At 41.1% G+C, this 17,834-nt stretch overlaps 1 protein-coding gene across 2 annotated transcripts in view; it reads right to left on the bottom strand.

The window, feature by feature from the left end:
• Window positions 1–4,590, bottom strand: part of osbpl5 (oxysterol binding protein-like 5) — a 117,968-nt gene extending 113,378 nt beyond the window's left edge. For both annotated transcript variants that reach the window (XM_029758494.1, XM_029758495.1), the window contains exon 1: window positions 4,353–4,590. The gene's annotated coding sequence lies outside the window, so the exon portion shown is untranslated. The remainder of the gene's footprint in view (window positions 1–4,352) is intronic.
• Window positions 4,591–17,834: the final 13,244 nt, after the last annotated feature.

Below are 17,834 nucleotides of genomic sequence, written 5' to 3'. Positions count from 1 at the left end.
AGGGGATTTCAGAAACACTTGTTTCGTGTACACTCACCCTGGCGTGCCATTTTGATAACCGTGTAACTCTCTAGGACAAGGTCAATTATCAATATATTCGGCTGTATTTACCCACAAAATACTGATGAATCGAGGCAAAGGTAAACATCTCTGGATTAATTAACGTTAGCAAAATGTAGTAATTAACAAATTGGCTACATTTATTTAAATGGACAATTCTGTGAAGTGTCTTGGGCAAGTTTAAAATTGACACTATATCTGTTAGCAAAGGTGCCAGCTAGAGATGACGTGCAGGTGCTTGCAGGGATTTGTAGTTTTGCATGATGTCTACTTTGATGATAAGTAGCATTTTCAAATCAGAGTAATTAGAGCCAAATATATTGGTAAAAGTTACCTTGTCCAAGAGAGTTCCAGTGCATTCGGGAAGTATTCAGACCCATTGACTTTTCCCACATTGTTGCGTTACAGCCTTATTCTAAAATTGACAAAAAAAAAGTTTTCCTCCAATTGATTGGACATGATTTAGAAAGACACATACCTGTCTATATAAGGCCCCACAGTTGACAATGCATGTCAGAGCAAAAACCAAGCCATGAGGTCGAAGGAATAATCCATAGAGCTCCGAGACAGGATTGTGTTGAGGTACAAATCTGGGGAAGGGTACCAAAAAAATGTCTGCAGCATTGAAGGTCTCCAAGAACACAGTGGCCTCCATCATTCTTAAATGGAAGAAGTTTGGAACCACCAAGACTCTTCCTAGAGCTGGCTGCCCGACCAAACTGAGCAATCGGGGGAGAAGGGCCTTGGTCAGGGAGGTAACCAAGAACACAATGGTCACTCTGACAGAGCTCCAGAGTTCCTCTATAGAGATGAGAGAACCTTCCAGAAGGACAACCATTTCTGCAGCACTCCACCGATCAGGCCTTCATGGTAGAGTGGCCAGACGGAAGCCACTCCTCAGTAAAAGGCACATGAAAGCCCACTTGAAGTTTGCCAAAAGGCACCAAAAGCATCTCAGAACATGAGAAACAAGATTCTCTGATTTGATGATACCAAGATTGAACTCTTCGGCCTGAATGCAAAGCATCACATATGGAACAAACCTGGCACCATCCCTAAGGTGAAGCATGGTGGTGGCAGCATCATGCTGTGGGGATGTTTTTCAGCGGCAGGGACTCAAATCAAATTGTATTTGTCACATGTGCCGAACAGGTGTAGGCCTTACAGTCAAATGCTTACTTACAAGCCCTTACCCCCAAAAAAATAAATAACTTAAGTAACAAAATATTGGAAATCATAGTAAGAAATAATTAAACAGCAGCAGTAAAATAAACAATAGCAAGACTATATACAGGGGGTACCGGTACAAAGTAAATTTGTGGGGGCACCGGTTAGGCAAGGTAATATGTACATTAAGGTAGAACTAAAGTGACTATGAATAGATAATGAACAGACCAGCAGCAGCGTAAAAGAGGGGTCTTGGTAGCCCTTTGATTAGATGTTCAGGAGTCTTACGGCTTGGGGGGTAGAAGCTTAGAAGAAGCCTTCTGCAATGCCTTGAGGTAGGAGGCAGAGAAGTTGCCATACCAGGCAGTGATGCAACCAGCCAGGATGCTCTCGATGGTGCAGCTGTAGAACCTTTTGAGGATCTGAGGACCCATGCCAAATCTTTTCAGTCTCCTGAGGGGGAATAGGCTTTGACGTGCCCTATTCACGACTGTCTTGGTGTGCTTGGACCATGATAGTTTGTTGGTGATGTGGACACCAAAGAACTTGAAGCTCTCAACCTGCTCCACTGTAGCCCAATCGATGAGAATGGGGGCGCGCTCTGTCAATTTCCTGTACTGGCAATACTAAAGTGCCTATAAGAACATCCAATAGTCAAAGGTATATGAAATACAAATCGTATAGAGAGAAATAGTCCTATAATTCCTATAATAACTACAACCTAAAACTTCTTACTTGGGAATATTGAAGACTCATGTTGAAAGGAACCACCAGCCTTCATATGTTCCCATGTTCTGAGCAAGGCACTTAAACGTTAGCTTTCTTACATGGCACATATTGCACTTTTACTTTCTTCTCCAACACTTTGTTTTTGCATTATTTAAACCAAATTGAACATGTTTCATTATTTATTTGAGGCTAAATTGATTTTATTGATGTATTATTGTAAGTTAAAATAAGTGTTCATTCAGTATTGTTGTAATTGTCATTATTACAAATACATTTAAAAAAAATAATAAATACATTTCTAAAAATCGTCCGATTAATCGGTATCGGCTTTTTGGTCCTCCAATAATTGGTATCGGCGTTGAAAAATCATAAATCGGTCGACCTCTCATCTCTCTGTACTTTGCTCTATTCATCTTTCCTTCGATCTTGACTAGTCTCCCAGTCCCTGCAGCTGAAAAACATCCCCACAGCATGACGCTGCCACCACGTTTCACAATAGGGATGGTGCCAGGTTTCCTCCAGATGTGATGCTTGGCATTTAGGCCAAAGAGTTCAAACTTAGTTTCATCAGACCAGAGAATCTAGTTTCTCATAGTCTAAGAGGCTTTACGTGCCTTTTGGCAAACTCCAAGCGGGCTGTCATGTGCCTTTTACTGAGGAGTGTCTTTTACTTCCATCTGGCCACTCTACCATAAAGTCCTGATTGGCGGAGTGCTGCAGAGATGGTTGTCCTTCTGGAAGGTTATCTCATCTCCACAGAGGAACTCTATAGCTCTGTCATAGTAAACATCGGGTTCTTGGTCACTGACTAAGGCCCTTCTCAGTTTGGCCAGGGGGACAGCTCTAGGAAGTCTTGGTGGTTCCAAACTTCTTTAATTTAAGAACAATGGAGGCCAATATGTTCTTGGGAGACCTTCAATGCTGGAGGACTGTTTTGGTAAACTTCCCCAGATCTGTGCTTTGACACAATCCTGTCACGGAGCTCTACGGACAATTCCTTTGACCTCATGGCTTAGTTTTTGCTCTGACATGCACTGTCAACTGTGGGACCTTAGATAAACAGGTGTGTTCCTTTCCAAATGATGTCCAATCAATTTAATTTACCACAGGTGAACTCCAATCAAGTTGTAGAAACATCTCAAGGATGATCAATGGAAACAGGATGAACCTGAGCTCAATTTTGAGTCTCATAGCAAAGGGTCTGAATATTTATGCAAATAAGGTATGTTTCTAATTCGTAATAAATTTGCAAAAATGTCCACTAATCTGTTTTCACTTTGTCATTATTGGGTATTGTGTGTAAATTGATGAGGAATGCATTTTTTATATCCGTTTTAGAATAAGGGTCTAACGTAACAAAATGTGATAAAGTCAAGGGGTCTGAATACTTCGATAGGTTTGAATTCTACAGTACTTAAAAAATGTTTCAAGGACAAAATTACATGCATTTAATTCCATGTATTTTTTGTTGTAGTGTGGACAGTAACATTAGTTCTCAAAAAATAAATGACAACCCCTGTAGCCAGCTAGCATTTATTTTGACTTGAATCCCCGTGTAGCTAATTTAGTTAGCTAGCTAATATCTTCAATATACAGTTAGCTGCAAACATAACGGAAACGCCTGAGGAAATAAGGGGGACAAAGTATATTGAAAGCAGGTGCTTCCACACAGGTGTGGATCCTACGTGTATTAAGCAATTAACCATTCCATCATGCTAAGGGCCATGTATAAAAATGCTGGGCATGCCATATTTTGGCTACCATAGTTCTGCCCCTATAGGATAACAATGCCCCCGTCCACAGGTCACTGACTGGTTTGATGAGCATAAACGACGTAAACCATATACCATGCCGTCTCGGTCACCTGATCTCAACCCAATTGAACACTTGTGAAGATTCTGGAACAAGAGCTGAGACAGCATTTTCTAACACCATCACATCAACAAATCACCAATTAAGGAATGTATCGGATCCCTCCAATGGCGATTCAGACACTTGTATAATCTATTCCAAGGTGCCTTGAAGCTGTTCTGGCTCTGGTGGCCCAACACCCAAGAGACACGTTATGTTGGTGTTTCCTTTATTTTGGCAGCTACCTGTAAATCTGCTGTTAACAATGTTAGCTAGCTACTTAGCTAGCTACGTTAGCGTAGCTAAGATGTTAGCTAGTTTAACGTTAACTACCTAGCTAACGTTACATGTTGAAACTTTCAGCACCCTTTGAAGTGCCGTGGACCTTAAAGATATATAGCTACTCCCTTATAAATGTGGCGTAACCTTAGCTTGATAAGCTAGCAAATGTAACAGCTAGCTACTGGGAGAAAAACGACATGTGCTGCAAATGTTGATTTTTCTGAAATGAACAGCTACAAACATCGTAAAGAAACGAGCCATACCTGTTACGCCACCGATCACGCAATTCGATTTCTCACACTTGGCATTCAAAGTCGGATACCGGTACACCAGCACGACTTCTCATCGCATTTTCCTGTATGTTGATATGACTGCAATGGCAGAGAGAGGTGGTTCATGGGTTAGTTCAGTTCACTTCAACGTTTGCTACGTTACGTGACGGTTTGTACTGAACAACAAGTTTCCCAAAAAGGTGCGCACCGTTCTTCAACAACCTTTGAGGTATGTTACTTCGCTCCGGTTTGGTGTGTGTGGCCTGATCATCAATATGGGTGTGACCGGTTCATCTCGATTTAATTTTTGTTACGTTGTGGAACGATGTGCCGAACTACACGTTTCGCCAAAACGTTCTTATTGTATGTTCTTGAACATACTGTTATTTTTTATTATTTACTTAACTAAGCCAGTCAGTTAAGAACAATATCGTTTCCGTTGAGTTAAAAGTTGCACACTGTTTTGTCGTCCTGAACGCAACCCTGTTCAGTTCAACGTTTGCTACGTTGCGTGACGACTTGCATTGAACGATACGTCCCCTTTATGGAGGACCAAACCTGCCATTATTTGAAATCAATAAATGCATACATAAATAGATGAAAAAATAAATAAATCCATGCATAATTAAATAAATGAACAAGGAAAGACAAAAATACTGACTAAAATGGATAAATGTTCTCTACATATCTGTATGTATTTCGTTATCTGCAGTACCAGTCAAAAGTTTGGACACACCTACTCATTCAAGGGTTTTTCTTTATTTGTACTATTTTCTCTAATAGTGAAGACATCAAAATGATGAAATACACATGTTTTTTATATATATATATATATATATATATATATATATGTATGTAAAGAAATGTATGTATGTATATATATATATATATATCTAAAAACACAACTTCAAAACACTCTCCTGCAACCCGCCTCACCAATTAAAGAAAAAAAGGCTTATTTACCTCAAATCTGAAATCCACAACAGAAGCTAGCCAGAAGTTAGCCAGTTTACTAGCTAACGTTAGAATTCAGCTAACCATGGTTGGCGGTCATCAGCTATCCCTTAGCTCGAAAAGCTATCGCCAGTTTTGTACAAGGCGATTCAGACCAGAGCATACCGGGCCTATTTTCTCTCCATATACCCAGATTTCTACCGCAAGCTCTGGACATTTACACCTGGATCTTGCAGCTAGCTAGCTGCTATCCGAGTAACTATTGACTAACGTCGGTCCTGGACCTAACATCAATTATTCCGGAGCTAGCCAGCTGAAGAGTTCCATCAGCCACTCCTGGGCTACAATCACCAATCCAGACCTGTTTTACAGTTGACGCGGAGCCCCATCTGGCCTTCATGACTGGACTACCGACGTTATCTGCCCGAGGGAGTTAGCCAACTAGCCCCTCCGTCGCGACGTAACCTGAACGCCCATCTGCAGCCCGCTAATCGTTAGCTGTCTTATCGGCTGCTATCTGAATCGGTCTATCGGACAATTTTCTTGGGCCACTATAACTATTTTTGCCAATTGGATTGGTCCCCTCTACCACACGGAACCCCACTAATCTACCAACGGAAATGCACGAGGTGGCTAAAAACAGACCATCTTCTGCCAACTTGCTACCCATTAAGGAGAGGCATGCTTAGCTGAGTGATCATAAGGGCCCAGTGAGATTCAGACAGCTAGCTTGGCCATAGGTAGCAAGCCGGCAGAAGATGGGAGGTCTGTTTTTAGCCACCTTGTGCGTTTCCGTCTGTAGATTAGTGGGGTACCATGTGGTAGGGGGGACCACATGGTGGCCAGATGCTCTCGGGGTATGCGAGAACACGTGGTCAGACGAGGAGAGAGCAGTAGGAGTAGCAGTGTTTTCTGTGGTAATCCATGTTTCCGTGAGCGCCAAGAAGTCGAGTGACTGGAGGGTAGCATAGGCTGAGATTAACTCTGCCTTGTTGGCCGCAGACCAGCAGTTCCAGAGGCTGCCGGAGATCTGGAATTCCACGTGGGTCGTGCGCGCTGGGACCACCAGGTTAGAGTGGCAGCGGCCATGCAGTGTGAAGCGTTTGTGTGGCCTGTGCAGAGAGGAGAGAACAGGAATGGACAGACACATGGTTGACAGGCTACAGGAGAGGCTACGCTAATGCAAAGGAGATAGGAATGAAAATTAACTAAACAACTGGGGAAGCAAGAGAGCAGGGCCTCCCTCATTAACCATTCACTGAAACACTCAAATATAACTTTTCCAACTTCCACTTTAGAAATTATAATTGATGTAAACTACAGTGGTTCAATGTTTCCAGGAATAGGCTCAAACTTAGTTTATTCAGCTAGATAACTTGGTACAGTATTCTTCCTGAAACCCACCCAGTGCACCGTGTCCTATGATGCCATAGCTAACTAGCATGCTAGCATCCAATAACACACGGTTAGCACCAATACTTGGTTACAACAAACTACCAATGGATCATTCGTGTCTGTTTCTAGTTCCTTTCGTAACGCAGAAGTAATTAAACGTTGGCTAGCTAACACAGTCAGTCCTGCTAGCTACACAAGTGGACTACACAACTTGAAAGTTCAGAAAGTTAAGCTTACGTTGCAAAAATCTTATTGACTAAAAATGATACAGTACTGGTAGACTTGGCTAGCTAGCAGTGGCTGCGTTTACCTTTATCTTTTATCTTTGATACAGAGACAACTATGTAGCTAGCTAACATTACACTAATCAAATCGTTCCGTTGTAATGTATTTAGTTTCCACAGTACTGCGAATACAGCTGGCTAGCTAACCTTGTTAGTTTCTCAAAGTTAGTTTCTCAAAGCTACACCTACACCTTTAGCTACACCTTTATCTTTGATGCAAAGACAAATATGTAGCTAGCTAGCTAACATTACACTAATCAAATCGTTCCGTTGTTATGTAATGTAATGAAATGTAATACTACCCACGGAGCGAAGTACAGCACGACTACTCACTCCAGCATCAGGTGCTCTAGAGCAGTAGAGGATGCCTGGTTATTTAAAAAATGCCTTCCTCACCATTTTAAATAAGCATGCCACATTAAAGAAATGTAGAACCAGGAACAGATATAGCCCTGGGTTCTCTCCAGACCTGACTGCCCTTAACCAACACAAAAACATCCTGTGGCGTTCTGCATTAGCATCGAACAGCCCCCGTGAAATGCAACTTTTCAGGGAAGTTAGAAACCAATATACACAGGCAGTTAGAAAAGCAAAGGCTAGCTTTTTCAAGCAGAAATGTACTTCCTGCAACACAAACTCAAAAAAGTTCTGGGACACTGTACAGTCCTTGGAAAATAAGAACACCTCCTCCCAGCTGCCCACTGCACTGAGGATAGGAAACTCTGTCACCACCAATAAATCCACTATAATTGAGAATTTCAATAAGCATTTTTCTACGGCTGGCCATACTTTCCACCTGGCTACCCCTACCCCGGTCAACAGCAATGCACCCCTGACAGCAACTCGCCCAAGCCTTCCCCATTTCTCCTTCTCCCAAATCCAGTCAGCTGATGTTCTGAAAGAGCTGCAAAATCTGGACCCCTACAAATCAGCCGGGCTAGACAATCTGGACCCTTTCTTTATCAAATGATCTGCCAAAATTGACCGCCATCGATAAGAAAAAATACTGTGCAGCCGTATTCATTGACCTGGCCAAGGCTTTCGACTCTGTCAATCACCACATCCTCATCGGCAGACTCAATAGCCTTGGTTTCTCAAATGGTTCACCAACTACTTCTCTGATAGAGTTCAGTGTGTCAAATCTGAGGGCCTGTTGTCCGGGTCTCTGGCAGTCTCTATGGGGGTGCCACATTGTTCAATTCTTGGGCCTACTCTTTTCTCTGTATTCATCAATGATGTCGCTCGTGCTGCTGGTGAGTCTTTGATCCACCTCTATGCAGACGACACCATTCGGTATACTTCTGGCCCTTCTTTGGACACTGTGTTAACTACCCTCCAGACGAGCTTCAATGCCATACAACTCTCCTTCCGTGGCCTCCAACTGCTCTTAAATGCAAGTAAAACTAAATGCATGCTCTTCAACTGATCGCTGTCTGCACCTGCCCGCCCGTCCAGCATCACTACTCTGGACGGTTCTGACTTAGAATATGTGGACAACTACAAATACCTAGGTGTCTGGTTAGACTGTAAACTCTCCTTCCAGACTCACATCAAACATCTCCAATCCAAAATTAAATCTAGAATTGGCTTCCTATTTTGCAACAAAGCATCTTTCACTCATGCTGCCAAACATACCCTCGTAAAACGGACCATCCTACCGATCCTCGACTTCGGCGACGTCATTTACAAAATAGCCCTACTCAATAAATTGGATGCAGTCTATCACAGTGCCATCCGTTTTGTCACCAAAGTCCCATATACTACCCACCACTGCGACCTGTATGCTCTCGTTGGCTGGCCCTCGCTTCATACTCGTCGCCAAACCCAATGGCTCCAGGTCATCTACAAGACCCTGCTAGGTAAAGTTCCCCCTTATCTCAGCTCGCTGGTCACCATAGCAGCACCCACCTGTAGCACACGCTCCAGCAGGTATATCTCTCTGGTCACCCCCAAAGCCAATTCCTCCTTCGGCCGCCTCTCCTTCCAGTTGTCTGCTGCCAATGACTGGAATGAACTACAAAAATCTCTAAAACTGGAAACACTTATCTCCCTCACTAGCTTTAACTTCTTTGGGCTAGGGGGCAGTATTTTCACATGCGGATAAAAAACGTACCCGATTTAATCTGGTTACGACTCCTGCCCAGTAACTAGAATATGCATATAATTATTGGCTTTGTATAGAAAACACCCTAAAGTTTCTAAAACTGTTTGAATGGTGTCTGTGAGTATAACAGAACTCCTATGGCAGGCAAAAACCTGAGAAGATTTCATGCAGGAAGTGGCCTGTCTGACAAGGTGTTGTTGTTCTTGCTTCTGTTTATTGAAGAGTCAGGATCTTAGCTGTAACGTGACATTTCCTACGGCTCCAATAGGCTCTCAGAGCCCGGGAAAAACCTGAACGATGACGAGGCAGCCTCAGGCTGAAACACATTATCGCCTTTTCCAAGTGGCCCATCAGAGGACAATGGAATTAGGCGCGTGCCCGATTCGACCCCGTGCAGTATTTTCCTTCGGCTGTTTACCTAATTGCAGATTCCCGGTCGGAATATTATCGCTTTTTTACGAGAATAATGGCATAAAAATTGATTTTAAACAGCGGTTGACATGCTTCGAAGTACGGTAATGAAATATTTAGAAATCTTTTGTCACGTTATGCGCCATGCGCACGACTGTTATTTACCATTGGGCTAGTGTCTAGAACGCACGAACAAAACGTCGCTGATGGAACTTAACTATGGATTATTTGGGACCAAACCTACATTTGTTATTGTAGAAGTCCTGGGAGTGCATTCTGACGAAGAACAGGAAAGGTAAGACCATTTTTGTTATAGTAAATGTGATTTTGGTGAGTGCTAAACTTGGTGGGTGTCTAAATAGCTAGCCCTGTGATGCCGGCCTATCTACTCAGAATATTGCAAAATGTGCTTCATCCGAAAAGCTATTTTAAAATCGGACATATCGAGTGCATAGAGGAGTAATGTATCTATAATTCTTAAAATAATTGTTATGCTTTTTGTGAATGTTTATCGTGAGTAATTTTGTAAATTGTTAGTAAATTCCCCGGAAGTTTGCGGGGGGTATGCTAGTTCTGAACGTCACATGCTAATGTAAAAAGCTGTTTTTTGATATAAATATGAACTTGATTGAACAGACATGCATGTATTGTATAACATAATGTCCTAGGTGTGTCATCTGATGAAGATCATCAAAGGTTAGTGCTGCATTTAGCTGTCTTCTGGGTTTTTGTGACATTATATGCTAGCTTGAAAAATGGGTGTCTGATTATTTCTGGCTGTGTACTCTGCTGACATAATCTAATGTTTTGCTTTCGTTGTAAAGCCTTTTTGAAATCGGACAGTGTGGTTAGATTAACGAGAGTCTTGTCTTTAAATAGCTGTAAAATAGTCATATGTTTGAGAAATTGAAGTAATAGCATTTCAAAGGTTTTGAAAATCGCGCCACAGGATTCAACTGGCTGTTACGTAGGTGGGACGAATTCGTTCCGCCGGTCACATAGAGGTTAACCTGTCTGGGCTAGGGGGCAGTATTGAGAATTTTGGAAAAATATGTTCCCATTTTTAACTGCCTCCTACACCAACTCAGAAGCTAGAATATGCATATTATTGTTCAGGTTTGGATAGAAAACACTCTGAATTTTCTAAAACTGTTTGAATGGTGTCTGTGAGTATAACAGAACTCCTATGGCAGGCAAAAACCTGACAAGGTTTCAAGCAGGAAGTACCCTGTCTGACAAGGAGTCGTGCGTCTTGCATCTTTTTATTGAAAAGTAAGGATCTTAGCTGTAACGTGACAATTCCCAGGGCTCCAATAGGCTCTCAGAGCCCGCGAAATAACTGAAGGTTTACGAGGGAGCCTCAGGTTGAAACATATTATCGCCTTTTGTAAGTGGATGCTCCGAGGACCTTTGAATGATGCGCGTGCATGAGTCGCTTCTGAGGAGAAATTTTATTCGGCTGTTTAGGCTCAATGCATACTCCCGGTCGGAATATTATCACTTCTCTACGAGATAACTGGCATAAAAATTGGTTTTAAACAGCGGTTGACATGCTTCGAAGTACGGTAATGGAATATTTAGACATTTTTGACACGCCAATGCGCCATGCGCGAAACCGGGAAGAAGCATTCTAGAACTCACGAACAAAACGTCGCTGTTTGGATATAACGATGGATTATTTGGGACCAAACCAACATTTGTTATTGAAGTAGAAGTCCTGGCAGTGTATTCTGATGAAGAACAAGCAAGGTAAGAACATTTTTCTTATAGGAAATGTGATTTTGGTGGATGCTGACCTGGGTGGGTATCTAAATAGCTAGCCCTGTAATGCCGGGCTATGTACTTAGATTATTGCAAAATGTGCTTCATCCGAAAAGCTATTTTAAAATCGGACATATCGAGTGCATAGAGGAGTAATGTATCTATAATTCTTAAAATAATTGTTATGCTTTTTGTGAACGTTTATCGTGAGTAATTTAGCAAACTGTTAGTAAATTCAACGGAAGTTTGCCGGGGGTTATGCGTTTTCTGAACGTCACATGCTAATGCAAAAAGCTGTTTTTTGATATAAATATGAACTTGATTGAACAGACATGCATGTATTGTATAACACAATGTCCTAGGTGTGTCATCTGATGAAGATCATCAAAGGTTAGTGCTGCATTTAGCTGTGGTTTGGGTTTATGTGACATGATATGCTAGCTTGAAAAATGGCTGTCTGATTTTTTCTGGCTGGGCACTCTGCTGACATAATCTAATGTTTTGCTTTCGTTGTAAAGCCTTTTTGAAATCGGACAGTGGGGTTAGATTAACGAGATTCTTGTCTTTAAATAACTGTAAAATAGTCATATGTTTGAGAAATTGAAGTAATAGTATTTCTAACGATTCAAAAATCGCGCCACTGGAATATCAGTAGCTGTTACGTAGGTGGGACGAAATCGTCCCACATACCCCAGACAGGTTAAGCACCAGCTGTCAGAGCAGCTCACAGATTACTGCACCTGTACATAGCCCATCTATAATTTAGCCCAAACAACTACCTCTTCCCCTACTTTATTTATTTATTTTTCTCCTTTGCACCCCATTATTTCTATTTCTACTTTGCATTTTCTTCCACTGCAAATCTACCATTCCAGTGTTTTACTTGCTATATTGTATTTACTTTGCCACCATGTCCTTTTTTGCCTTTACCTCCCTTATCTCACCTCATTTGCTCACTTTGTATATAGACTTACTTTTCTACTATATTATTGACTGTAGGTTTGTTTTACTCCATGTGTAACTCTGTGTTGTTGTATGTGTCAAACTGCTTTGCTTTATCTTGGCCAGGTCACAATTGTAAATGAGAACTTGTTCTCAACTTGCCTACCTGGTTAAATAAAGGTGGGGGGGGGGGAAATGTAGTAACCAAAAAAGTGTTACACAAATCAAAATATATTTTCAAAGTAGCCACCCTTCGACTTGATTACATCTTTGCACACTCTTGGCATTCTCTCAGCCAGCTTCATGAGGTAGTCACCTGGAATGCATTTCAATTAACAGGTGTGCCGCCTTAAAAGTTAATTTGTGGAATTTCTTTCCTTCTTTATTAAGGATCGGCCCCTTTATTCAATTTTCGCCTAAAATGACATACCCAAATCTAACTGCCTGTAGCTCAGGACCTGAAGCAAGGAATTGCATATTATTCATACCATTTGAAAGGAACAACTTTGAAGATTGTGGAAATGTGAAATTAATGGAGAAGAATACAACACATTAGATATGGTAAAAGATAACGTACCATCATCTTTGAAATGCAAGAGAAAGGCCACAATGTATTATTCCAGCCCAGGTGCAATTTAGATTTGCCACTAGATGGCAGCAGTGTATGTGCAACGTTTTAGACTGATCCAATGAACTATTGCATTTTTGTTAAAAATGTTGTATCAAGACTGCCCAAGTTGGTTGCCTAATTGGTTTATTAATACATTTTCAAGTTCTTAACTGTGCACGCTCCTCAAACAGTAGCATGGTCTTCTTACACTGTAATAGCTACTGTAAATTGGACAGTGCAGTTAAGTTAACAAGAATTGAAGCTTTCTGCCAATATCAGATATGTCTATGTCCTGGGAAATGTTCTTGTACTTACAACCTCATGCTAATCACATTTGCCTATGTTAGCTCAACCGTCCTGTGGGGGACCCACCGATCCTGAAGAGGTTCGTTTGAGCCAATCAGTTGTGTTGTGACAAGGTATGGGTGGTATGCAGAAGATAGCCCTATTTGGTGAAAGACCAAGCCAATATTATGGCAAGAATAGCTCAAATAAGCAAAGAAAAACGACAGTCCATCATTACTTTAAGACATGAAGGTCAGTCAATGTGAAACCTTTCAAGAACTTTGAAAGTTTTTTCAAGTGCAGTCGCAAAAAACATCAAGGGCTATGATGAAACTGGCTTTCATGAAGACCGCCACATGAAAGTAAGACCAAGAGTTATCTCTGCTGCAGAGGATAAGTTCATTAGAGTTACAAGCCTCAGAAATTGCAGCCCAAATAAATGCTTCACAGAGTTCAAGGAACAGACACATCTCAACATCAACTGTTCAGAGGAGACTGCATGAATCAGGTCTTCATGGTCGAATTGCTGCAAAGAAACCACTACTGAAGGACACCAATAAGAAGAGCCTTGCTTGGGCCAAGAAACACGGGCAATGGACATTAGACTGGTAGAAATATGTCCTTCGGTCTGATTTTGGAGATTTTTGGTTCCAGCTGCTGTGTCTTTGTGAGACGCAGAGTAGGTGAACGTATGATCTCTGCATGTGTAGTTCCCACCATGAAGCATGGAGGAGGAGGTGTGATGGTGTGGGGGTGCTTTGCTGGTGACACTGATTTATTTAGAATTCAAGGCACACTTAACCAGCATGACTATGACAGCAGTCTGCAGCAATACGCCATCCCATCTGGTTAGCGCTTAGTGAACCTATCGTTTTTTTCCCAACAGGACAATTATCCAACACACCTCCAGGCTGTGTAAGGGCTATTTGACGAAGAAGCAGAGTGATGGAGTGCTGCATCAGATGACCTGGCCTCCACAGTCACCCGACCTCAACCCAATTGAGATGGTTTGGGATGGGTTGGACCACAGAGTGAAGGAAAAGCAGCCAACAAGTGCTCAGTATATGTAGGAACTCCTTCAAGACTCTTGGAAAAGCATTCCTGGTGAAGCTGGTTGAGAGAATGCCAAGTGTGTGCAAAGCTGTCATCAAGGCATAAAATATATGTTGATTTGTTCAACACCTTTTTGGTTACTACATGATTCAATGTGTTATTTCATAGTTTTAATGTCTTCAGTACTGTTCTACAATGTAGAAAAAAGTACAAATAAAGAAAAACTCTTGAATGAGTAGATGTGTCCAAACGTTTGACTGCTATTGTATGTATTATCTAATTATTCCAACTTTAATTCATTTATATATTTCTTAATTTCTTTCTTTCTCTATTTCTTTCTCCAATATTGTAATGAATGGGTGTCAATCTAATGTCTATGGGTGGTATCTAACACACTTTGGCTGACCAATGTCACAGTGTGTTGTTAGATAAAGTACCACAGTATGAGTCATGACCCATAAAATCATAAATTCTAGCGGTTAAACCGGGAAATGGTTCACCGTGTCCTAGAGAGATGTACAGTTGAAGTCGGAAGTTTACATAGGTTGGAGTCATTAAAACTCGTTTTTCAAACACTACAAATTTCTTATTAACAAACTATAGTTTTGGGAAGTCAGTTAGGACATCTACTTTATGCGTGACACAAGTAAAGTAAAATTGTTTACAGACAGATTATTTCACTTATAATTCACTGTATCACAATTCTAGTGGGTCAGAAGTTTACATACACTAAGTTGACTGTGCTTTAAACAGCTTGGAAAATTCCAGAAAATTATGTCATGGCTTTAGAAGCTTCTGATAGGCTAATTGACATAATTTGAGTCAATTGGAGGTGTACCTGTGGATGTATTTCATGGCCTGCCTTAAAACTCAGTGCCTCTTTGCTTGACATCATGGGAAAAAAAAAAAATCAGCCAACACCTCAGAAAAAAACGTTGAAGACCTCCACAAGTCTGGTTCATCCTTGGGAGCAATTTCCAAACGCCTGAAGGTACCACGTTGATCTGTACAAACAATAGTACGCAAGTACAAACACCAATGGACCACATGGCCGTCATACCGCTCAGGAAGGAGACACATTCTGTCTCCTAGAGATGAACGTACTTTGGTGTGAAAAGTGCAAATCAATCCCAGAACAACAGCAAAGGACCTTGTGAAGATGCTGGAGGAAACAGGTGCAAAAGTATCTATATCCACAGTAAAACGAGTCCTATGTCGACATTACCTGAAAGGCCGCTCAGCAAGGAAGAAGCCACTGCTCCAAAACCGCCATAAAATAGCCAGACTACGGTTTGCAACAGCACATGGGGACAAAGTTTGGAGAAATGTCCTCTGGTCTGATGAAACAAAACTAGAACTGTTTGGCCATAATGACCATTGTTATGTTTGGAGGTAAAAGGGGGAGGCTTGCAAACCGAAGAACACCATCCCAACCGTGAAGCATGGGGGTGGCAGCATCATGTTGTGGGGGTGCTTTGCTGTCGGAGGGACTGGTGCACTTCACAAAATAGATGGCATCACGAGGCAGGAAAATTAAGTGGATATATTGAAGCAACATCTCAAGACATCAGTCAGGAAGTTAAAGCTTGGTCACAAATGGGTCTTCCAAATGGACAATGACCCCAAGCATACTTCCAAAGTTGTGGGAAAATGGCTTAAGGACAACAAAGTTAAGGTATTGGAGTGGCCATCACAAAGCCCTGACCTCAATCCTATAGACAATTTGTGGGCAGAACTGAAAAAGCGTGTGTGAGCAAAGAGGCCTACCAACCTGACTCAGTTACACCAGCTCTGTCAGGAGGAATGGGCCAAAATTCACCCAACTTATTGTGGGAAGCTTGTGGAAGGCTACTCGAAACTGTCACGTCCTGACCATGGAAAGCTGTTATTTTCTATGGTAGAGTAGGTCAGGGCGTGACAGGGGGATTTTCTAGTTTAGTTTTTGTATGTTGTTATGTTCTAGTTTTGTATTTCTATGTTGGGTTTGTTTTGGATGATCTCCAATTAGAGGTCCTCGTTGTCTCTAATTGGAGATCATACTTAAGGTGTTTTTTCCACCTGGTTGATTGGTTTTGAGTTAGTGTAAGTTTCTACTCTGCGTTGCGGTTTGTTGTTTTTGTTCGTTCAGTTTATTGTGTATGTATTGCATAGTTTCACAGTTCAATAAAAAATGTCGAACGACACACACGCTGCACTTTGGTCCGCTCCTTCCTACGACACCCGTGACAGAAACATTCGACCCAAGTTAAACAATTTAAAGGCAATGCTACCAAATACTAAATTGAGTGCATGTAAACTTCTGACCCACTGGGAATGTGATGAAAGAAATAAAATCTGAAATAAATCCTTCTCTCTACTTTTATTCTGACATTTCACATTCTTAAAATAAAATGTTGATCCTAACTGACCTAAGACATTGATTTTTTTTCTAGGATTAAATGTCAGGAATTGTGAAAAACTGAGCTGAAATGTATTTGGCTAAGGTGTATGTAAACTTCCGACTTCAACTGTATGTAAATAACCTATCTATTTTTTGTAAAAATTTTAAAACCTGTTTTGCTTTGTCATTATTGGGTATTGTGTCTAGATTGCTGTGGATTTTTCTTTGTTTAATCCATTTTAGAATAAGGCTGTAAAAAACAAAACATAGAAAAAGTCAAGGGGTCTGAATACTGTCCGAAGGCACTGTATGTATATAAATGTATTTTTTTAAGATTTCAAGCCTACACATGAATTTAGTAACAGAAAAGTATATGTACTATACAGTGTTAGTTTCTTATGTTTCAGAGTAAATAACTCACGGACACTAGATAAGCTTTAACCAAGTTTAATTATTCCCAAAGGTTCTGTACAGCTGTATTCAGACAGCAAAACATTTCTCAACATCACAGTTATATACATCCCACTTAAGACACTCCTCCTTCTCTCCAATCCTTACATCTTATGGTTCATCAGAAAAAGGGTAACAGGATACCAAACCCTTATTACTCCCTTAAGGGGATCTGACCTCACCTCCTGACCTTACCTAATCCACAGATGTCCATCTGTCTTTCCTGTATCAACACGGTGCTCTCCTCCCGTCCACCAACACATTCCAAAGCCACTCTGTCTTTCTACAGATCTCACTCCTTAATATACTATGCATTTGATCTATCATGTCTTTAATATCTCAATGTTCAAAATGTCGAATCCAACAACAGTATAATCCCATTTTTTATGTATGATGATATGTGATCTGTCATCTTCTTTATTTTATTCATATTATATTTGTATTTTTATGTATGACATAAATGGGCAAAATCTGTAAGGGAGGAGCGCCCTTCATAAATCAAACCGTAATCTGCACTGCTCGGTCATGTTGTCAACAAGGCAGCATGGTGCATTGTCCAGAAACAAAAAACATCTCTCTTCCATAAAATATATTCACATTTTTTAATTTGTTTTAATTTGGAAGGCAGATTAAGCCCTTAACTAAAACTTCTTCGGGATAGGGGGCAGTATTTTGACGTCCGGATGAAAAGCATGCCCAAAGTAAACTACCTGTTACTCAGGCCCAGAAGCTAGGATATGCATATGCATGGTAGTATTGGATAGAAACCACTGTAAAGTTTCTAAAACATTTAAAATAATGTCTGTGAGTATAACAGAACTGATTTGGCAGGCGAAACCCCGAG

Source organism: Salmo trutta, chromosome 7, assembly GCF_901001165.1.
Source record: "Salmo trutta chromosome 7, fSalTru1.1, whole genome shotgun sequence".
Classification (NCBI taxonomy): domain Eukaryota; kingdom Metazoa; phylum Chordata; class Actinopteri; order Salmoniformes; family Salmonidae; genus Salmo; species Salmo trutta.
This window is presented reverse-complemented; position numbering and strand designations above follow the sequence as displayed.